Genomic DNA, 24,785 nt, shown 5'->3' with positions numbered 1-24,785 from the left:
GAGTCAATTTTTACCTATTATTGTTGTTGTTTATTCAACTGTCCGAAGATAGGTTTGAACCTCACAAGTAACACCAATAACGCATCAATCATGAGTCAATTTATACCTATTATTGTTGCTGTTCAGTCAGTTGTCCGAAGACAGGTTTGAACCTCATAAGTAACACCAATAACGCATCACTCATGAGTCAATTTGTACCTATTATTGTTGCTGTTCAGTCAGTTGTCCGAAGACAGGTTTGAACCTCATAAGTAACACCAATAACGCATCACTCATGAGTCAATTTGTACCTATTATTGTTGCTGTTCAGTCAGTTGTCCGAAGACAGGTTTGAACCTCATAAGTAACACCAATAACGCATCACTCATGAGTCAATTTGTACCTATTATTGTTGCTGTTCAGTCAGTTGTCCGAAGACAGGTTTGAACCTCATAAGTAACACCAATAACGCATCAATCATGAGTCAATTTGTACCTATTATTGTTGCTGTTCAGTCAGTTGTCCGAAGACAGGTTTGAACCTCATAAATAACACCAATAACGCATCACTCATGAGTCAATTTATACCTATTATTGTTGCTGTTCAGTCAGTTGTCCGAAGACAGGTTTGAACCTCATAAGTAACACCAATAACGCATCACTCATGAGTCAATTTGTACCTATTATTGTTGCTGTTCAGCCAGTTGTCCGAAGACAGGTTTGAACCTCATAAGTAACACCAATAACGCATCAATCATGAGTCAATTTGTACCTATTATTGTTGCTGTTCAGTCAGTTGTCCGAAGACAGGTTTGAACCTCATAAGTAACACCAATAACGCATCACTCATGAGTCAATTTGTACCTATTATTGTTGCTGTTCAGTCAGTTGTCCGAAGACAGGTTTGGACCTCATAAGTAACACCAATAACGCATCACACATGAGTCAATTTTTACCTATTATTGTTGTTGTTTATTCAACTGTCCGAAGACAGGTTTGGACCTCATAAGTAACACCAATAACGCATCACTCATGAGTCAATTTTTACCTATTATTGTTGTTGTTTATTCAACTGTCCGAAGACAGGTTTGGACCTCATAAGTAATACCAATAACGCATCACTCATGAGTCAATTTTTACCTATTATTGTTGTTGTTTATTCAACTGTCCGAAGATAGGTTTGAACCTCACAAGTAACACCAATAACGCATCACTCATGAGTCAACTAAGCCAGGAGTTAATGGGGTAGGGTGGCCAGTTTGTTCCCTCTCCAATGCAAACATCGCCGATTAGCTACATATTACATTAATTATACTTCAGATGCATACAAGTTGTTCCTCTGACTTATCGTCCAGGGAGTACTGTCTGACAATAGTAGCTATAGGCTTGTGCAGCGAATGCTGCAAATAAGTTCATTAGAATTTCAAAGACTTTTTTTTAGTTTTATTTTCATTGAAGTGTACCAGATATTTTTAGTTATTTCCTTCCATAAAAATTAAACATACTCTCTCTGAATGTTTTTTTTTTTTCTGCAAAATACTTTTTCTTGAACCTAACCATCATCAGATCTTGAGTTTCAGTGCAAAAACGCAAGTAACAATGTCAGGTTGACGATCAGTGTGTTTTTCATGCGGGAGTAAAACAGTAGTTATTTCAGGTCACTGTGGATTGTAGTTGAGAGTTAAGAAAACATCAGGTTTGCCATGCTTTCCAACAATTATTGACATAGCATCTTGGTATAGCTGCTGCATTTTTCGTGAACTACATTGAAATAAGAGGAAGAATCGTTTTGTCCTGCTAAGAGATCTTGCTGAGGTAAACAGGAGGCAACAAAATCTTGTAGGCTTCTTATTTTATTAGAGAATATATTTTGTCTTCCTTAGCAATTGAAATTTTTGTTACTAATGAATATAAGTTAGCATTATGTTGAATCAATGACGTATAACAAAATTAGCCATCAGCTCGTAATGAACTGTTAATAGCGGGGAATCAGAGACGTAAGTTATTTATATATTTCATTTCATTCATTTAGTGTTCTGCCCAAGGGCAGGTCTTTCACTGCAAACCCAGCTTTCTCCAATCCCATATATTTTCAGCTGTTGTGAAGAACCGAATGCTGAAATGTGGAAAATGAGGCAATTGCTATATCAGAGTTATATAACCTTATATGGGTCCTAATTAAAATTGTTCAAATTGTATACAAAAATCTGATTACGATTGTATAAGATTAACTACCCATAAATAGGGGTGCATTAAGACAAAATTAATAGCTTCTCTCCTATTTAACAAATTTTCATTGTAAATGACGCGTCAGTTACATGTAGAATATATCTATTGTATACAAAAATCTGATTACGATTGTATAAGATTAACTACCCCTAAATAGGGGTGCATTTAGACAAAATTAATAGTTTCTCTCCTATTTAACAAATTTTCATTGCAGATGACACGTCACTTACATGTAGCATATATCTATTCTATACAAAAATCTGATTACGATTGTATAAGATTAACTACCCCTAAATAGGGGTGCATTTAGACAAAATTAATAGTTTCTCTCCTATTTAACAAATTTTCATTGCAGATGACACGTCAGTTACATGTAGCATATATCTATTGTATACAAAAATCTGATTACGATTGTATAAGATTAACTACCCCTAAATAGGGGTCCATTTAGACAAAATTAATAGCTTCTCTCCTATTTAACAAATTTTCATTGCAGATGACACGTCACTTACATGTAGCATATATCTATTCTATACAAAAATCTGATTACGATTGTATAAGATTAACTACCCCTAAATAGGGGTGCATTTAGACAAAATTAATAGCTTCTCTCCTATTTAACAAATTTTCATTGCAGATGACACGTCACTTACATGTAGCATATATCTATTCTATACAAAAATCTGATTACGATTGTATAAGATTAACTACCCCTAAATAGGGGCGCATTTAGACAAAATTAATAGCTTCTCTCCTATTTAACAAATTTTCATTGTAGATGACACGTCATGAGTGGTGCCTTGTTGGTATCACTTGTGAGGTTCAGACCTGTCTTCTGACAGTTGACTAAACAGCATCAACGTTTAATAAAATTATTATACAGGGACATCATTTTATTTTTACTTCAATTTTTATTGTACCTGAGTTTTTTAATGTACTTCACTCCCACCCCTTCTACTAATGAAGTTCAACCGTCCTCCACTCAGATCCAAGACTGCATATACAGTCACAGTAGCTTTACGGTCATAGTAAACAGTACGTTCCAAAAATATGTTCGCGTTTTCAGTGACGAAAGAGCTTTCAATATTCAATCATTTTCACACAGGTACTGTCGTCCATTTGCCTACGTCGTATCCCGGTTTCTCCCACCAGTTTTTATTCGCCAGCTAGTACCTGGGCTGTCTTAGCTCTTTTCTGAGAACATTAATTTCTGTTAGGAATTCGACGTCTACGTAATATTATACAACTGTATAAAATAACTTAAATAAAAGGGCCTCGTTAAGTAATTAACTGTCATGTGATTTCCTCCATTTCTACGACCCTACGACATAACCACTTGGACGGACAGTAGATAGCATGTCTGAGTAATTTTATTTTTCCGGATCGGGCAGAAGTGAAGATTGAATTTACAGTACGTAAGGTACTCTTTTATAGAGTAGTTACAGAATATTTCAACACGAGTTACTAGTACGAAGGACGAAACTGGTAATTGCGATTAGGTACAATACTCTATAGTGCGATAATATGCACATTAGAACTGAAGCCTGTATCGAAATGAAAGGCCACCATTTTCAAAAATGTGTTTAAATATCCATATTATGATTATTTTTCAATTTAATTTCATTCTCTATATTGTACGCTAATGTGCTGTAGACAGTATGATATACACTGATTAATGAATATGTCCACATGGACAGCTGAGTTCGTGAGTAAAAACATTCATTGTTAATACTGTACTGTATTTTGATTAAACAAAAACATAATGAAAATGATCAAACTCAAAAGCGCGATATTTCCTAGTTTACGTAAATGGATGAACTACTTTTCTTCCCTCCTATACCTAGTAAAATGATTTCTTTGTATATTACGCCAGTCTCATCGAACTCCAGTCGTGGAAGGGGTTAGAAAACAGCGTTGATCCAAAGGTATAGCCAGGTTAATATTAAAAATGTTAGTAAAAATAAAATGATGTCCCTGTATTTCATCTGAATCATTCCAGTCAAATTGACTCACAGACACTCAATAAGATTACGAATGGATCCTAATAAAATAAGTAAAAAGTTTATATATTTTAAATGAGAAGGCCATAGAGACGTTGTCCACCACTGTGAAGTAACGTTTAGCATGCCTGACCCTGAAACGAGCGGGCCCGAGTTCAAATCCTGATTGGGACATGTTACCTGGTTGAGGTTTTCCCTCAACCCATTAATAGCAAATGCTGGATAACTTTCGGCGTTCGACCCTGGACTCATTTCGCCGGAATTATCACCTTCAATCTTTCAGACTCTAGATAACCACAGGAGTTGATAAAGCGTCGTAAAATAATCCACTATACGGTATATACGGCCATAGAGATGTTGGTCTTACTAGAACCAAATGGAGAGATTCTCTCTGAGCCGGAACAGGTCTTCGGGTCTACTATGTAGATGTAGACGATGATGATACTGAATAAGAAAACAAAATTCATCCAATAGTTTAGGATAAATCAGACTAACTGTAGTAACTTTCGAGGAATATCACTTTTGTTGACGTCGTACAAAATTTTGTCGAATATCCTTTTGAGAAAATTAACTCCATATGTAGATGAAATTATTGGCGATCATCAGTGTGGTTTTAGGCGTAATAGATCGACTATTGATCAGATTTTTTGTATTCGACAGATATTTGAGAAAGATGGGAGTATAAGGGTACAGTACATCAGTTATTCATAGATTTCAAAAAGGCGTATGACTCGGTTAAGAGAGAAGTTTTTATATAATATTCTTATTGAATTTGGTATTCCCTAGAAACTAGTTCGATTAATTAAAATGTGTCTTAGTGAAACTTACAGCAGAGTCCGTATAGGCCAGTTTCTATCTGATGCTTTTCCAATTTACTGTGGACTAAAGCAAGGAGATGCACTATCACCTTTACTTTTTAACTTCGCTCTAGAATATGCCATTAGGAAAGTTCAGGATAACACAGAGGGTTTGGAATTGAACGGGTTACATCAGCTTCTTGTCTATGCGGATGACGTGAATATGTTAGGAGAAAATCCACAAACGATTAGGGGAAACGCGGAAATTCTAGTTGAAGCAAGTAAAGCGATTGGGTTGGAAGTAAATCCCGAAAAGACTAAGTATATGGTTATGTCTCGTGACCAGAATATAGTACGAAATGGAATTATAAATATTGGAGATTTATCCTTCGAAGAGGTGGAAAAATTCTAATATCTTGGAGCAACAGTAACAAACATAAATGACACTCGGGGGGAAATTAAACGCATAATAAATATGGGAAATGCCTGTTATTATTCGGTTGAGAAGTTTTGTCATCTAGTCTTCTGTCAAAAAAATCTGAAAGATAGAATTTATAAAACAGTTCTATTACCGGTTGTTCTGTATGGTTGTGAAACTTGGACCCTCACTTAGAGAGAGGAACAGAGATTAACTGTTTTTGAGAATAAGGTTCTTAGGAAAATATTTGGGGCTAAGAGGGATGAAGTTACAGGAGAATGGAGAAAGTTACACAACGCAGAGCTGCACGCATTGTATACTTCACCTGACATTATTAGGACCATAAAATCCAGACGCTTGACATGGGCAGGACATGTAGCACGTATGGGCGAATCCAGAAATGCATATAGAGTGTTAGTTGGGAGGCCGGAGGGCAAAAGAACTTTGGGGAGGCCGAGATGTAGATGGGAAGATAATATTAAAATGGATTTGAGGGAGGTAGGATATGATGGTAGAGACTGGATTAATCTTGCTCAGGATAGGGATCAATGGCGGGCTTGTGTGAAGGCGGCAATGAACCTTGGGGTTCCTTAAAGGCCAGTAAGTAAGTAAGTTAGGATAAATCGCTCTCTACAACCTACATAACAGAAACATTCAGGCTGAAAGACGAACAAAATGGCCGAAAGAGAGCCAGGTAGATGTCACGTCCAAAACAATGTTTTGGGCATAAGCGATTTTTAAAACGTATATTTCCGTAAAACCCTAGAGATAATTTTTTCGTGTTAGAAAATTTCTTCTTTATTATTCATAGCCTGTCAGTAAAGTAAAAAGCTGCAGATCATGTCACTATATTCCTTTCAATGTGTTTTCATAATAGAGTCCTGCAAAACCGGTTGAAAGCCGAACAAACTTGCATAGCGCTACTGAACTCCTGGCTGTATAGGCAGTATGCGAAGTACATCTGCTTGCGTACTGCCTGAGTATTCGGTTTAACGAGTATTCGAGGTGATTCGATCTCTTTGTGGGTAGACGGCTCTGGCGTATAAAATGAAGATCACAGTGAACCATCCAGATATTATAGCTGCGGATCATCAAGAGGAACAAACAGCATGCAGCGTGAAACTACAGACGTTGTAAAGCGTAAATTGCAGAAAAAAAACTTTCGGTATCCACAAATTACCAAGGTTGTAATTTTTGCTTACGCTAGAAAACTGAATTATAATATTACAATAATGACACACTTAAAAAACAGTAAACTCGATCAATAGTAAAACTAAAACAAGAATAACTTTATATCTTCTGAAACCTTCTACAACCAATGCTTTTAGTATGTTTACTATGACTAGAGAATTAAACGTAATATAGGTTTTCCATTCATTTAAGTGAACCTTATCGCCCCGTACAATCTGCAGGTTTATTTCACTTCTACCCTGTATATGAATGGCTACTGTTTTGGAGGAATGCATTTAGAGTTAATAATTATTTAATTTTATGTTTTGTGATTAATTGTAATTCTATTTTGGATTTATTTACTTATTATATCTCACATTATACATTATGCTCATTTCATTTTCTACATACTAAATTGATGGAAAGATCACCAAACAACTCTAGCCTCTCTAGCAACACTTGTGAAACGAATATTGGCCATTCCATGAATAAGCGTTTCCACCGAGCGTAACTTTAGACTAGTAAAAGAGATTTATTAATACATAAACACAAGAAGTCAACTCTGATCATGTAGTCTATGATAATAGGCCCCAATAATAATTGTGAACATCAAATAGTTGATATTAGCACGTGTGTAATAAAATAGTTCTTTGAATGACACTTGTTTTCTCTGAAGTAGATCTTTTCTATATAGAATGATTTGTTTGTAAACCTTGCTATTCTTTTGTTATTCGTGGTTTAGAAATGTGTAAATTATACTTATTTTGTACAGAACAACAACCATTGGGAGCCAAAGTAATCGTATTGTTGAAAATAACATTACTGTTTATTTTTTAAATTGATTTCTTAATAAATAATATTGCAACTGATTAGAATAATTGAAAAACATGCAACTATTGTTTTAGAGGTAGGTCTTTACATATTTGTTAGTTTAAAGTACAAACGTCATAATGGACTTATGTACTTATTTCCTATTTTGTTTTATAATGAATTGTAATTATATTTTTGAATATGTTTACATTATGATATTTCACATTATACATTACGTCTATTTCCTTCGATGTCACTGTGTCCATTGTTCATTTATTTGTTACTAGTCAAATTACTGCAAGTTTGAAATACAAAAATAAATGTATTAAAGTGTCAAATTATTTGTATTCCTATTTGAAGCAAACATATTTTTGTAATTAAACAAAATAAATATCCTTCAATATTATTACTCTGTTTGTATAGCCTACTGAGAAAATGTTAAAGAATTGTTGTATGATGAAATGTACTTGGTGTTATTTGGAGATCGTATTTTCTTCCTCCTTACCATTTCTTTCTGTGTGAGATTTGTGTTCTAAATAATTCGCGATCTTACATGAACTTATGTAATATCGATCATTGGGTTATACAAATCGAACAAGATTCAGTCAATATGTGACGAGAAAGAGTTACGACGTACCGGTAATCAAATGATGAAGTTATGACGTATACTGTTTAACACTGGTATAGAAAAACGCCAGCTATATAGCGTTTATTGGTAAGAAAAATATACATGGCTTGTGAACGTCTTGTTCTGTGAAAAACTATGACATTCTTTAACATATCTATAAGCAACTTTCATTAGTAAAACTCTAAAAGTTTAAAATATAAACGATACTTATAAAGTTACTGCAAGTTCAGAATAATAAAGAAAATATATGTGTTATAGTGTCGAATGAACTGTAAGAATACTTGCAATTTTTTTTTTTTTTCAATAAGACAACGTAAATTTCCTTGTTACTCCGGTTGTGTACTCGAAAAACGTTATTTTCATGTAAATGCGCCTGATGTTCTGTCTACTCTGCAATAGAGTTGGGTCGATTCGCGAACGAATCGTTCATTCGAACGACTAATAATAAAGAATCGTAAGAATCGATTCGTGGTATCAACGAATCGTCGTTCAAAAGAATCGTAAAGAATCGTCGTTCAAAAGAATCGTAAAGACTCGTCGTTCAAAAGAATAGTAACGAATCGGCATGGTATCGCAACCCACGATTCTATTTACTTGTTTGATGTAGTCTGTCAGCGGACATTTCCGGACCGTGCTGAATGCTCCCGAGCTAAATTGAAATCAAAATACTGCATTTGTTAAGTATGAAAAATAATGAACACGAATCTGAAATTTGCATAGTTAAATAGAGATGTAATGCAAAAACTGTACTTGATAATAAGGTTCAGTTGATAAATTATAATTAAGAAACACTATATTGGATAATTTTGAAAACTAATGGAGATCATGATGAACGGTTCCAGCCAATGAGAAATGTCCAATATCTCGCCTCTCATGCCATCTAGGTGAGAGATGTAGAACGTTTTTGTTCTATCCGTGGTTTGCAAAGGGAAGTGTCATGTGAGTCGTTCGTTGACGATTCATAAGAATAGTTGGAATCGCAGACTGGGAAGAATCGTGAATTCGTTGACGATTCAAAAGAATAGTTGGAATCGCAGACGGGAAGAATCGTGAACGAATCGTTAGAATCGATTCGTTATGTATGACTGAATCGTTGGAATCGACTTCTGAAAAAGAATCGTGTTGCCCAACCCTACTCCGAAATACATCAGGCGTAATCGCTCGACAACCGAGTTATTCGGCCCGATGTTCATCGTAGCCGGTTGAGCTCCGGCCGGTCGAATCTAAACCGGTTGTATGCGCAGTTTTGCAGGTCTCTAGCCTACAAAATACATTTCTGTTCATTATTTCTACAGATAAATACCCCTTCTTTGCACATATAGGTAATTAATTTAGTCTAATAAATAATTTGCCATGTCTGTATTTTTCCATGTGTCATTTGCTGTTCTCTTTAATTTTCCAGGTTTGTCCATTCTCTCCTTTATTTCTGTCCACGCTCCCTAAATTTCTATTTGGGCATTTGTTTTCCTTTTTCTTTCCAATTTACGTTCTCACTGCCGCCACGAAGAGCGATAGCAGCCCAATGAATTATTATGATCCAGCCGCTAGGAAGTGGTCCGTGCGGCGTGCGGGATTATCGCCCGGCTGGCCGGTTGGCCGGTTTGACTTTCCAGTCACGGCAGGCGCACTGCTCGGCGGGCGAGATTGAAAACTCTTCTTTATTTTGTTTCGATAGCAACTGACGAACGAATCTAATCCGCCCTGGGGCCTCTGTCTTAACCCCGCTCAATCCTGCGGTATTATGACATACACGCGACTTCCTCTTTGTACGTTACAGAGGCAGACCAACGAATAGTTCAGTTCTTATCTCAGTGGTCGTATTAAAACTTGACCAAAACTACTTCCGACTTGACAGTTTACAGAGAAGGGGGAACAGTGTTGTCATGTTACCCATCTTTGGTGTAAACGAGCGCGATACCGATAGAGTGCAGTAATGAACGGTTGACATGAACACATACATTTCTAACCAATTTGTTGAACACTAAGCATTAAAATTTATGTACATTATTATTTTTATTAGTCTATAATAATAACAATAATAATAATAATAATAATAATTATTATTATTAGTGTAATAGTAGTAGTAGTAGTAGTAGTAGTAGTAGTAGTAGTAGTAGTAGTACCGGTATTCTTCAATATAATACCGTTAGAAAAGCGTCGAAAGGACTGTAAACTGTAAAAACAAGTTTAAATTTAATACGAAGCCTTTACTTTTATGAGTGTCGGTATTCTTCAATGTAATGTTGTTAGAAAGACGTTGAAAAAATGGTAAACTAAAAAATATTTATGATTAAAAATCTGCACGGCCTTTTCCAATATCGATGACAGTGCTCTTATTAATTTTAACACCAGGCAGCAGTTCTCATTACCACTTGAGCCAAAGGTAAAAGTGGCCCGCCATTATCTTTTTCCGTCTCACGCTTGACTCTTTAACGAGGTACCTTGTACAATATTCTTTCTTCTCCTTCTGCCTTTCCTTCCTTCCGACATTGCACAAGTCACCTGTGCACACACTAGCCACACACTCCACCAATGACAACGAAGATGATACGTGTAATATAATTTAAACACAATAATTATCGATACACTAAACAATAATACAACTAAATAATATTTTTAATTCACACAAAGCACGCGCTAGCCAGCCAACTCAAAGTAATTCCGGGCACTGTATTCACCACTAGGCCGTGTATTCACGTGCAACTTGTAAACATAGACACGGCAACACCGTCCCGTTACCATGGTTACGCGTCTCTCGTGATTGGTTGATTTGAATGGTTGCCATGGTAACATGCTAAAGGCGCCATTTTTCAGGTCGGAAGTTGTTTTGGACAGACCATAAGTACGCGACTTGTCAATCCCGAACCTCTAGTTGACCCGTACCTACAGGATTTGTTGACATGTTCCAATGTACTCACTCGCGCTGTGTAATAAGAACAAATATAAGTATCTTTGAAAGGCAGTAAGTGAATCGAAGAGGCAAGGAAATATTATTTCCACAAGAAATAGAAAGAACAATATTCCTATTTTTCTGACTAAGAGAGAGAACATTAGATGTGTACTATGGTAAAAAAAATGATAGTATGTTGCTCAAATATGAAATGTGTAGCGTCATTCTGAAAATATGCATCGTGCGGGTAATATTTTAAGGTTCAGTTAATTAAAATTTCAGTCTCTTTTTCTAAAACGTGCAGCCTTTTCTATAATATAATTAATGAACATCTATTTGGGGCTAAGAGGGATGAAGTTACAGGAGAATGGAGAAAGTTATACAGCACAGAAATGCACGCGTTGTATTCTTCACCTGACATAATTAGAAACATTAAATCCAGACATTTGAGATGGGCAGGGCATGTAGCACGTATGGGCAAATCCAGAAATGCATATAGAGTGTTAGTTGGGAGGCCGGAGGGAAAAAGACCTTTGGGGAGGCCGAGACGTAGATGGGAAGATAATGTTAAAATGGATTTGGGGGAGGTGGGATATGATGATAGAGACTGGATTAATCTTGCTCAGCATAGGGACAAATGGCGGGCCGGGTTCCTTAAAAGCCAGTAAGTAAGTATTAATGAACATCTGTATGTATATATACAGGCTGATTCACGAGGAAATGTTAAATTTTGGGATGTGAATTCTGAAGTAATTCTGAGTCAAAACGTTCATATGAATATGGGTCCGTTTTCGGACGGTTACGGAGATATGGCTCTTTGATTTCACTAAAACTGCTGAGATTCCATTGTACTAACTCACATTTAGAGACAGATAGCGGACAAATTGAAAGTTTATATTCACGTATGCTTACATACCTAATACTCTAGATGTCGGGGTCGATGTTTTCGCACATTTTCAAAGGTACCTCTTTCTGCTTCAATGTACTGTTGCGCTCGGGCGTGAATCGCGCTCATCGCTCGGGAGAGTTGCTCGTGGCTGTTCTTTATGCGGCGTGCAGCATCTAAGATAAGGTCGATTAGCGCCTCTCTCGTTTTCACCTTCCTTTGGTGTACCAAGTCTTTCATCCAATCCCATAGACAGTAAATAGTCTACTCTTCGATATGGTACCCTTCTGTTCGGAAAGCGTAGTTCATATTTAGCGACGGCACGCAAGGAACTTCCATCGCACAAACCATAAACATACACAATATCGGCGTATTCTGCAGTTGAAAATTTATAAGGCATCTTGAAAAACAGAACTTAACACTTCCAACAACTGTACTTGTACAGGGATATCATTTTATTTTTACTAACATTTTTAATATTAACCTGGTTATACCTTTGGATCAACGCCGTTTGCTATCCCCTTCCACGACTGGAGTTCGATGATACTGGCGTAATATACAAACAAATCACTTTACTAGGTATAGGAGGGAAAAAAAGTAGTTCATCCATTTACGCAAAGTAGGAAATATCGCGATTTTGAGTTTGATCATTTTCATTAGGTTTTTGTTTAATTCAAAATACAGTACAGTATTAACAGTGAGTGTTTTTACTCACGAACTGAGCTGTCCATGTGGACGTATTCATTATGCAGTGTATATTATACTGTCTACAGTATATTAGCGTACAATATAGAGAATGAAATTAAATTGAAAAATAATCATAATATGGATATTTAAACACATTTTTGAAAATGGTGGCCGTTCATTTCGATACAGGCTTCAGTTCTAATGTGCATATTATCGCACTATAGACTATTGTACCTAATCCCAATTACCAGTTTCGGCCTTCGTACTAGTAACTCATGTTGAAATAATTCTGTACCTACTCTATAAAAGTGTAAATTCAGTCTTCACTTCTGCCCGATCCGAAAAGATAAAATATCAGACATGCTATCTACCGTCCGTCCAACTGGTTATGTCGTAGCGTCGTAGAAAGGGAGTAAATCACGTGACAGTTAATTAATTAACGAGGCCCTTCTATTTAAGTTATTTTAAATAGTTGTATAATATTACGTAGACACCCAATTCCTAACAGAAATTAATGTTCTCAGAAAAGAGCTAAGACAGCCCAGCCACTAGCTGGCGAATAAAAGCTAGTGGGGGAAACCGGGATACGACGTAGGTAAATGGACGACAGTACCTATGCGAAAATGATTCAATATTGAAAGCTCTTTCGTCACTGGAAAACGCGAACATATTTTTGGAACGTACTGTTTACTATGACTGTATGTGAGGTCTTGATTCTGTGTGGAGAAGGGTTGAACTTCATTAGTAGAAGGGGTGGGAGTGAATTACATTAAAAAACTCAGGTACAATAAAAATTGAAGTAGAAATAAAATGATGTCCCTGTATAACTACTGTACTGAACTGCTCTGAACTGATAAACGATAGTGTATTTGTATTTTTTAGTAGATTATTTTACGACGCTTTATCAACATCTAGGTTATTTAGCGTCTGAATGAGGTGAAGGTGATAATGCCGGTGAAATGAGTCCAGGGTCCAACACCGAAAGTTACACAGCATTTGCTCATATTGGGTTGAGGGTAAACCCCGGAAAAAACCTCAACCAGGTAACTTGCCCCGACCGGGAATCGAACCCGGGCCACCTGGTTTCGCGGCTAGACGTACTAACCGTTACTCCACAGGTGTGGACTGTATTTGTATTATGCGCGGGTTCTGTGTTATTACATAAGACAAGGGCAGGCGATTGGACATTTGTAATGCCTCATCACCCGGTTTGTGAAGTGAATGAATTTATCCACATCGCTCACAATGCAGATTCCAATGTTACGTCGTTCATTGCGATCCGTGACCTTGTCTCACATCTCACGTCGACAGCATAATGGTAATGTCTGCTTCACATTAGGGCGAGACATTTTACCAAAAAAAAAAATGCATCTAGCTCCGCCATCGTTCGAAAACGGACCTATGTTCATATGAACTTTTTCACTCATAATGGCCTAAGATATCGTACACCAAATTTTTTGTCTTTCCTCGTGAATGACCCTGTATAATATACGGAATGGAAGTGAAATAGCCTTGTAGATTTTCAGAGCGAATAGCTCATGTCGTGTGTAACAAAAAAATATAATATATTTGTGAAAGTTCATAGTTAAAAAAAAATTTTCTCAGATCTTTAACACCCTCTCATTCGGTAACTATTGCGAATAGGATCGTGATTTTTGTCAATATCGGTAAGACGCTTTTCGTGTAAATTTAATTTTAAAAACCTCTAAATTCAAGCCTCTGCACGATGCGAGTTGGTTGCAACACAGCGCCAGAGAACAGCTCATCTAGCGAGACACACCGAGTTCGTTGACCTCTTACATCTGTATCACGAGAAGCGTGTGTTAGCGGCGATGTTGCCGGACTGCTGAAACTTTCAACTTAATTTTCTAATGAACCGTGAATTAAATCACAAAACGTGATAGAGGCTTTCTATTCATTTCAGTGCACCCTATTGTTCCTTTCAATCTGCAAGGTTATTTCACTTCCACCCTGTATGAATAATATAATATAATGTAAGTTACAAATTTTATCCCTTGACGGGTGATGGTCGTGTTAAACAACTCGTAAAACTAAAAGCAAGTTTTATGGTAGAAATACAACCAACAATAAACCAAATACAACAACCGGGTCGGAATTCATAAGGAAAAACATTCTCTAGACCAGAGATTCCCAACCGGTGTGCCGCGAAACTTTGTCTTGCAAAAAATAATGAAACCTATTACGACACCTTTTGATTTTGTCGATAGAGTTGAAGATTTGGATCTGATGGCAGTAGAAAGAGACTAATTGTATTGTCAACAGTAATCTCACTAGAGGTTTTGATTTATCTAGAGAAAATCAAAACTCGAGTGGGATTTAATTGACTATTACACGATCAGAAGAAAGTAGGCTATATAAAGATTAGAAGTAACAAAGTGTACAATAAAATATTAATTGGCTTACGAAAATATAACTGTCTTCAAATGTATTATTGTACCATCTCAACATTACGCTAGATGGCAGTAGTGTTTTATGATGATGTTTTCTTGTTACCGGTATCAGTTGTGCCAACTATGGAATCATCATTGAACTCTGTGGCCTGTTACTAGTCAAGAAGGCTTTGTTGATTCAGTTTCATTATTATTAAGACAGTTGCATTCCACTTCAATTATCCGAATCCCAGTATTCAACGTCACTTGATAGATGATTTTCAATAAATCTTAATATTAAACAATCTCTGATACGTGACTATCCATAATATCATATAGCAGAAGCTATAACGTAACCTAACTAATATACACAAGTGCTAGAAAAGTTTTATTTAACGACGATGACATAAAAAATAAACATGAATAATTTTAAAAGGAATAATTATTGAATGTACAATTTTCAAATTTGAATGTGGTTGGTGGTTCAATTGATGTTATATTGGACGTGTGCATAATAGAAGTGGAATTCGTTGATTTAGGCCTATATTCAACTTATTCAGGATTTCCGAATGAATAATTTTAAAAGGAATAATTATTGAATGTACAATTTTAAAATTTGAATGTGGTTGGTGGTTCAATTGATGTTATATTGGACGTGTGCATAATAGAAGTGGAACTCGTTGATTTAGGCCTACATGGTGTATTCAACTTGTTCAGGATTTCCGAATGGTGCTCTTCATTTATTTGTAAATCGGATTTCAGAAGGTGCATAGGTATGATCAGTGATTTTTATTAATTCTTGTTCTTGAATGCCAGTGCGAGTCATATTTGAAACTGCTGTGCATCGACTGGAGTGGTTTGTAATTATATATATTTTTGACGTCCAGACCAGCGCAGTTTCAAATGTTGGCAAACAAAGAAACAAATGCTAGGGACGCGATAAAATTAAACAAATGCTAGGGACGCGATAAAATTAAACAAATGCTAGGGACGCGATAAAATTAAACAAATGATAGGGAGGCGATAAAATTAAACAAATGCTAGGGACGCGATAAAATTAAACAAATGCTGGGGACGCGATAAAATTAAACAAATGCTAGGGACGCGATAAAATTAAACAAATGCTAGGGACGCGATAAAATTAAACAAATGCTAGGGACGCGATAAAATTAAACAAATGCTAGGGACGCGATAAAATTAAACAAATGCTAGGGACGCGATAAAATTAAACAAATGCTAGGGACGCGATAAAATTAAACTAATGCTAGGGACGCAATAAAATTAAACAAATGCTAGGGACGCGATAAAATTGTGCGATAAGCAGCCATGATTGGTTGAAATACGTCCTTTCGTACTGTTTTATTGGTCAAAAGTAGTATGACGTAGTGAGAGTGTAATAGTCATTATAAATTGGTAGTGAGACACATTGATCGTGTGGACTGTTTCTGGCTAAGCATTACAGAATGTTACCCATCTACATCAAAGAAAACTATTGCAATGTTGTTGGCATTCCCAACATCGTACTTGTGTGAGCAGACATTTTCGGCAATGAACAGTATAAAATCAAGTTGCAGGATTCGTCTGTCTAATGTTGAAGCCGATCTACGAGCTGCATGTTCAAACATTCGACTCAGGATTAACAAGATTTACAAGCTCCATCAATCCCAAATGTCACATTGATAGAATAATTTTTTATGAAGTACTTAAAGTTTTTTTTGTAATAAGTTTTTTGATAAGGAATTAAGTTTCTGTTAACTGCAACTCGACATTAATAAATTTAATTCAAACTTAAATTTAATATAAATCTCAAGCAACGACAGTTATCATTGCCAATTGTTGGTGTGATTATAACGGCTTTCAAACCAGTGTGTCCCGGAAATTTGGCCTCCAATCAAGTGTGCCGCGAAATGGAAAAGGTTGGGAACCTCTACTCTAGACAGTTTAGAGTTTAGATCAGTGGTCGTCAGCACTCGCTGAAACAGGTGACGAGTAAGAAGTGTATCTTAATATGCACCGTCGTGCAGAAGGAAGAATGAGGATACATACCCTCCAGAAGCCACGGATGCACGCTAGTGCAATGTCCTATCCGCGAGTAAGAGACACAACCCCTAGGGTGCACTGTGCTAATGACCGCTGGTCTAGACTGTATGTATACGAAAGGAGAACTTATTTAAAAAGTACCTTATAGTACAACGGGTATGTTCTCAAGAAAAGACGGATTTTGTAAAAAAATCAACATCATCATAAAGATTTGTTAAAGTTTCTGGTGAGCTCATTATTAAAATAATACTGTTTTGTTTGCATAAATTTGAGTTTTTAATATTTATTGTCTGTCATAAGGGAATTAGACCAGTTCTTTTTCGTTAAGGATAACTATCGTTTTGTACTTTTTTTTTTCGGGATTTAGTTCTAAACCTATCTCCTACTTGCTTCAAGCAAAATTCCCGTGTTTTCCCTAATCGCCTGTGGATTTTCTACTAATATAGTTTCCACCCAGAACGGTAAAAATATACGTCAGATACGAACTGTCTACTTTAGAGTCCTCCTGCAAACCGACAACTTCAATACTTCAGACATAAAAAGCAGGTGATCCAACTTAGCAATTACCACCGTACTCTGTACCATGTCGCCGTGTGTATAAAATTATTTACGATGAAGCATGTTAGCAGAGTCTGTGTACTACATAAAAACTGAAATGGAAGATCAAGCATTTTACATGCCTACATGTCAAGAACCATGTATCACTAGTGCAACATTTTTATGACTTTGATTTTTTAGTTTTATTTAGCAAGTGAAAACAACAGGTAAAAACAACAGTTCAAAAATGAACGATATTTAAGTTCATATCTAAAATAGACACTTTCGTCCACACCTGTGGAATAACGGTTAGCGCGTCTGGCCGCGAAACCAGGTGGCCTGGGTTCGATTCCCGGTCGGGGCAAGTTACCTGGTTGAGGTTGTTTCCGGAGTTTTCCCTCAACCCAATATGAGCAAATGCTGGGTAACTTTCGGTGCTGGACCCCAGACTCATTTCACCGGCATTATCACCATCTCATTCAGACGCTAAATAACTTAAGATGTTGATAAAGCGTCGTAAAATAATCTATTAAATTAAAAAAGTTAGACACTTTCAATGCTTTGTAAATCCGAAAATATTAATGTTATCAGGAAACTATTTACATTGTTTTATAAGGTAATTGTTCAAGTTACTATGGGAACTTACAATGAGTCTTCTAAAAACACTTCTTCATGCCTATTAATTTATTCTTTAATGTATGTATGTATGTATTTATTCACACTGCAGTGGGTATATACCCGGTGGCAGTGGTAACTAATTACACACAATAATGACAATAATAAACTTATTAATTAAAAATACAATTAATAATAATACTAATAATTAATACTACAATTAATTTATAATAATTATAATAATTATAAAGATAATAATAATAATAATAATAATAATAATAATAATAATATTAATAATAATAACAACAACAGGGAATATCCTAAATTAAATGAAACGATCACTTAAAATAACATTTGAAATAAATCTAATTTGTATCTTAAACCTAAGTTCGAACTAAAACCCACGAGTATATGTTCATATCTGCACAAGTACCTTTCAAATTACACTCATTTCGCTGTCAACTCACTCACTGCAATGGAACTACGACACATTTCACTCATTCTATCCTGATTTCACTAACACTTCAAAAACATTTCACTGTTCAAATACTATGCACTGCCGCTATAAACTATAAAGCTTCACTGACAGGAACACGTTTCACTTACACAGCACACTTCACTGACACGACATACTTCTTCACTGATACAACACACTTCACTGACACAATATAATTCTTCACTGATACAACACTTCAATAACAACATATCATTTACACCCTTTAAATACTCTGTATAATTACCGTCTATTAGTAAGGTCCTTAAGCCTATTTTTAAATACATTTTTGGTTGTTGGTAAAGCCTTTAGTAAGTCTGCAGGTAAAGCATTCCAGTTCCTGATAGTACGATTGAGAAAGGAAAACTTTCCAGTGTCCGTCCTCTGCCTTCTTTGTCCGTCCTCTGCCTTCTTTAATATATTTGCATATAACATAGACAGAATACATAATAACGTTATACCACTACAGTTTTCATTTGTTTTTGAGACCTTTTTAATATATTCACAATCAGACCCGTCTATCATTCCTCAGGAATTCTTTTGTGATTCCAGATATTAAAGGTTAAACTTAATTCTCTCTATTTCTTTTCTACTGCATTTAGGTGGTTTGTCTTCTGAGTGGCATTATAATATTTCATTATTGTATTATATTAGTACGAAATGGAAATATAAAAATTGGAGATTTATCCTTCGAAGAGGTGGAAAAATTCAAATATCTTGGAGCAACAGTAACAAATATAAATGACACTCGGGAGGAAATTAAACACAGAATAAATATGGGAAATGCCTGTTATTATTCGATTGAGAAGCTTTTGTCATCTAGTCTGCTGTCAAAAAATCTGAAAGTTAGAATTTATAAAACAGTTATATTACCGGTTGTTCTGTATGGTTGTGAACCTTGGACTCTTACTTTGAGAGAGGAACAGAGATTAAGGGTGTTTGAGAATAAGGTTCTTAGGAAAATATTTGGGGCTAAGAGGGATGAAGTTACAGGAGAATGGAGAAAGTTACACAACACAGAACTGCACGCATTGTATTTTTCACCTGATATAATTAGGAACATTAAATCCAGACATTTGAGGTAGGCAGGGCATGTAGCACGTATAGGCGAATCCAGAAATGCATATAGAGTGTTAATTGGGAGGCCGGAGGGAAAGAGACCTTTGGGGAGGCCGAGACGTAGATGGGAGGATAATATTAAAATGGATTTGAGGGAGATGCGATATGATAATAGAGAGTGGATTAATCTTGCACAGGATAGGGACCGATGGCAGGCTTATGTGAGGGCGGCAATGAACCTTCGCGTTCCTTAAAAGCCATTTATAAGTAAGTATTATATTAGTTACATTTCATGGTATTCGTACATCGCTTCACATCTAGAATATGGAACATGTCAAAAAGTCTTAATTCATAGTCACAGTCTAGTTGAAATATATACCGAAAACTTTTACAATATACTAGTACAACACATGGGGTTAGTACCGATACTTAATACAATACAGAGATATTAATGCAGCGTTGTTGAATGTCATAAATTCGCCTACAAAATAGAAGGTGTGAGAAATTAGGTACTTATTTAATTTGGTCCAAAATAATCTTATGTTTTGAGTGTCATTTTGTAATATTCATATGGAGGCATTACAATTTTTTACTGCCATATAACGCATTCCTGTTTGATAGCACAATAGATTTTCCGATGGGGTATGAAAGTTATTTTTACGGGTATTTATGCTATGAACTGTTGAATTAGTTACAAAGTTTCCACGATTGCATACGAGGAAGTTTAATGAAAAAATATATTGACAAGCCATGGATATTATTTGTAGATTTTTTTAAATGGTCCTACACGATTTAGCACCTACTATTATTTTAATTACACTTTTTGTAGTAGGAATATACTGTTACTATCTGTGGCATTTCCCCAGAATATTATTCCAAAATTCATTTCCCGGTGGAAGTATGCTAAGTATATTGTTTTTAAGATATTGATATTTACTGCCTCTTGCATAGATCTAATAGTAAAACATGCTGAATTTATACGATGAAAGAGTAATGGAATGGAGAAAAATTCTGTCCGGCGCCGGGATTTGAACCCGGGTTTTCAGCTCTACGTGCTGATGCTTTATCCACTAAGCCACACCGGATACCCACCCCGGCGTCGGACAGAATCGTCTCAGTTTAAGTTCCAACTCTTGGGTTCCCTCTAGTGGCCGCCCTCTGCACTACGTCATAGATGTCTATGAACGTGGATAAAGCATCAGCACGTAGAGCTGAAAACCCGGGTTCAAATCCCGGCGCCGGACAGAATTTTTCTCCGTTCCATTACTCTTTCATCGTATGATGACGCAGAATATCTGCATGGAAATATCATATGTACTTCGGTACATTAAAATAACATATACCGGTATATGCTGAATTTAGTTTGGGAGTAGTTTCTTTAATATGATTTTTCCAATTTAACATATCGATTTGTAAGCCAAGAAATTTTGTTATTGTTGTTGTTACTGTTAGTAACCTGTTGTTTTATTACGCTTGGAATTTGCAAGGTTGAATTGTGGCAAGATTTAAATTGGATTACAATTTAATACCAATTTATTGGCTGAGAAGCAATCATATATTGAAGAGAATTTCCTCTGTTAAAGATTGAAATGTGTTGGAGTTATTGGGTGTAATTACTATACTTGTGTCATCTGCAAATAATATGGGATGACCTTCATATTTTATTATGGGGGGCAAGATCATTTACGAACATTAGAAAAAGTATGGGGACCTAAAATTAACCCTTGTGGAATTCCATTATTAATAGTTTCCCATGTCGAGCCAGTTTTCATAATGGTATTGATTTCGACTTTCTATGAGATATGAGTGAAACCATTGGTGTGCAACACCTTTAATTCCATAATAATCTAATTTGTCTAGCAGTATTTTGTGATTTATAATGTCAAATGTTTTATATAAATCACAGAAAATCCACCCAACTTGAACTTTTTTTAATTGCCTGCAGATTTTGTCAGGTAAACTAAATGTTGCAATGATTACAGTTACTATGGCAACAATTTAATTTCCGATACTTTTTTTTAGTCCGTGCCTGTGTTATGGAAGCAGTTTTGTTGCTGATATCAACATAAAACAAGATGTTCTTAACAGGAAATGAGGTTGAGAGCCTGATTATGATAGGATTTGGTGTCAGAAGACAAGAAATGTACACTTTTAATCGAAACTGTACTTAAATGACTAACAAAACGATATATGTCAGAGGAAGAACAATATTATTGTTTGCAAACATCTTAAGTCGTATTAGTGAAATATTTTACCAGTCGACGTTGTATGTAATGGAAGAGGAACTGGCCACCATACCCTCATTATCTCCTGGCTTAGTTTCCTCATGAGTGATGCCTTATTTATGTTATTTATGAAGTTCCAACCTGTCTTCGGACAGTTGACTAAACAACAATGCGTCATTTTGAAAAACCCTGTGTACATATAGACATATATATATATATATATATATATATATATATATAGAGGTACACACACTAGAATTGAACAACGATCGAAAAATCAAAACTGACAGCGCCCGCAAAGCCGAAAACCGGCACGACAATATTTCCTACGATATTGTTGACTGCCTGTGAGTGAATCAAGCGATCAAGACTTCGGAGGTGGTCAACTCTCGAACGTCAAGCAGCCTTGAATCGTCACAGTTGTTCATACCAGATTGACTGTTTTGGCAACTGTTATATATGTATAAACAATCAAGTAGCCTATTAATTGAAACATCACCCCTACCTTTCAATGTATAATAATCCGTTCCCCAATCTTTATTTAATTACTAGGCCCTTATTAAAAAGCTAGACGTTCTTTTCGTATATTTGATATCAAGTGTACAATCTCAAGTAAAAAAATATTAACGCTTTATTTAACGTTATGTTTTATGTTTCTTAGAAATGCAAATTTATTTGAGATTTTTTTTTATATTTATATAACGATATGTAATATCTGATAATAGAACTAGGAGATTTTTATAAAATTATGATACTATTTTGTTTTGTCTTTTTGTATCAGTTAAACATCTGTAATGTTATTTATTTCAATGATGTATGTTATTCAAAGCTACGAAATCCTTCCACGTCGACCAAATGCTATTTCGAGAATAATGAGCGAGACTCGAAGCGCACGAGAATGACGAGACGAGACTCGAAAGACAAGTGCAACGAACACAGCGAGCGAGAGCTACAGTTAGTTTTGTTGATCTCTAATATACAGAGTGTCCCATTTACCTTGTGCAGCTATTACAACTTTTTTGTTTGGATAGGTATTGGAATTTTTGTTTTTGAGAGTTATGTTAGAACGAGGGGCTAACATGAGTGTGGAGATTTGGTGCATGTAACTACATTATGGTACAAGTTACACCTGACGTCATCAATTTTTCAAATGACACTACATACTTTAATCATGTTACATTGATTACACATATTAAGACGAGTTCAAAAATGTATCACAATGTCAGCTTCCTAATCAATAACAACAACAAAACGAAACAAAAACGTACATCCAATATGATAATGTTATGCTTTGAGAGTCACAGAAGATGTTCCAAATGGTGACCATTCACATTAATACACATTCGAAGGCGTTCTCGAAAGATTGTATGACTGCCCGGCATGTTGCTGGCTGAATGGACACACAAGCCTGTCGAATGCGTTGCTGCATGTCGTCTGGTGTTGTCAGAATGTTCTGGTACACACTGTCCTTTACAGTTCCCCACATGAAGAAGTAGAGTGGCGACAGGTCCGGAGAACGTGGAGGCCACTGTACGTGGATTGTGGCGTCGACAGTTGTTGTGGTTTGTTTACATGCTAAGACAGCAAACACACAACACACGACGTGTACGGACGTCAGTCGTCTTTCGTTTCGTGTAAGTTAATGCACAAGATGAATGCGGCACCGCAACAAACGGCACATTCTGATGTCATTCATTTTGCATTTTTTATTGATTGGGAAGGTGGCATTGTGATACATTTTTGAACTCGTCTTAATGTGTGTAATCAATGTAACATGATTAAAGTACGTAGTGTTATTTGAAAAATTGATGACGTCACGTGTATCTTGTACCATAATGCAGTTACATGCACCAAATCTCTCTACACTCATTTTAGCCCCTCTTTCTAACATAACTCTCAAAAACAAAAATTCGCCCACACCTTTGGAGCAACGGTTAGCGCGTCTGGCAGCGAAACCAGGTGGCCCGGTTCGATTCCCGGTAGGGGCAAGTTACCTGGTTGAGGTTTTTTCCGGGGTTTTCCCTCAACCCAATATAAGCAAATGCTGGGTAACTTTCGGTGCTGGGCATTTCACCGGCATTATCACCTTCATCTCATTCAGACGCTAAATAACCAAAGCTGTTGATAAAGCGTCGTAAAATAACCTACTAAAAAAAATTCCAATACCTATCCAAAAAAACAGTTATAATAGGTGCACAAGATAAATGGGACACTCTGTACACACAAGTGAATGTCTGATGAAGATTGCTTCCTTTCGTGGAACCCGACCTGATAACATTGAACCTTCGCTGTTTTGGACTTACATGGTTTTCAACTTAAACATTGACCTTCGAAAGAGATTAGCAGTGTAACTTGTAGACTCGCAGTGCAGATAAACGACGTGGACGTGATTTGCCATGCTGCACGTGCATTTACTGCCTTCTACGGTGCACAAAAGTGCAGTGAAGTTAAAATGTCTGACATAAACTGGTCGTCTCTCCAGCCGCAGACATCGAGCGTGGCCTCGCAAGGCTTGACGGGATTGCGATGCCGGGACATCAGACACAACTCTGTTCAGCACGTCATCTGACAGATCCAAATAGCAGCCTGCGGGTGTGCTACAATGTTGGATACACAAAGACACAAGACCCAACATGCGAACTTGTTCGGTTTCAGATTAAAGTGATTGCAGTAATGAAGGAAGTAGACAAGATATTAATTCCTACAACTTCTAACATTTCAGTGAACTTCTCTGCTAGAGAAATGATGAGAAGTATCACAATGTACAGGAAGATTCAATCACTCGAATTCATAGTCAACACTTTTCGTAAGGAAACACTTAAGCAGTTGCTTATAATAATTTCCAATTCATAAATCCCACTGAAGTGAACACTTATTCAAATAAGGTAGCTTGTCAGCTTACTCAAGTGTTTCCTCAGATGCATTGTAATCAG

At 36.2% G+C, this 24,785-nt stretch overlaps 1 protein-coding gene across 1 annotated transcript in view; it reads left to right on the top strand.

Annotated features, from left to right (window-relative positions):
- Positions 1–24,785, top strand: part of LOC138698779 (thyrotropin-releasing hormone receptor-like) — a 109,794-nt gene that overhangs the window by 25,672 nt on the left and 59,337 nt on the right. The window lies entirely within an intron of this gene.

The sequence above is a fragment of the Periplaneta americana genome, chromosome 4 (assembly GCF_040183065.1).
Source record: "Periplaneta americana isolate PAMFEO1 chromosome 4, P.americana_PAMFEO1_priV1, whole genome shotgun sequence".
Lineage (NCBI taxonomy): Eukaryota > Metazoa > Arthropoda > Insecta > Blattodea > Blattidae > Periplaneta > Periplaneta americana.
This window is presented reverse-complemented; position numbering and strand designations above follow the sequence as displayed.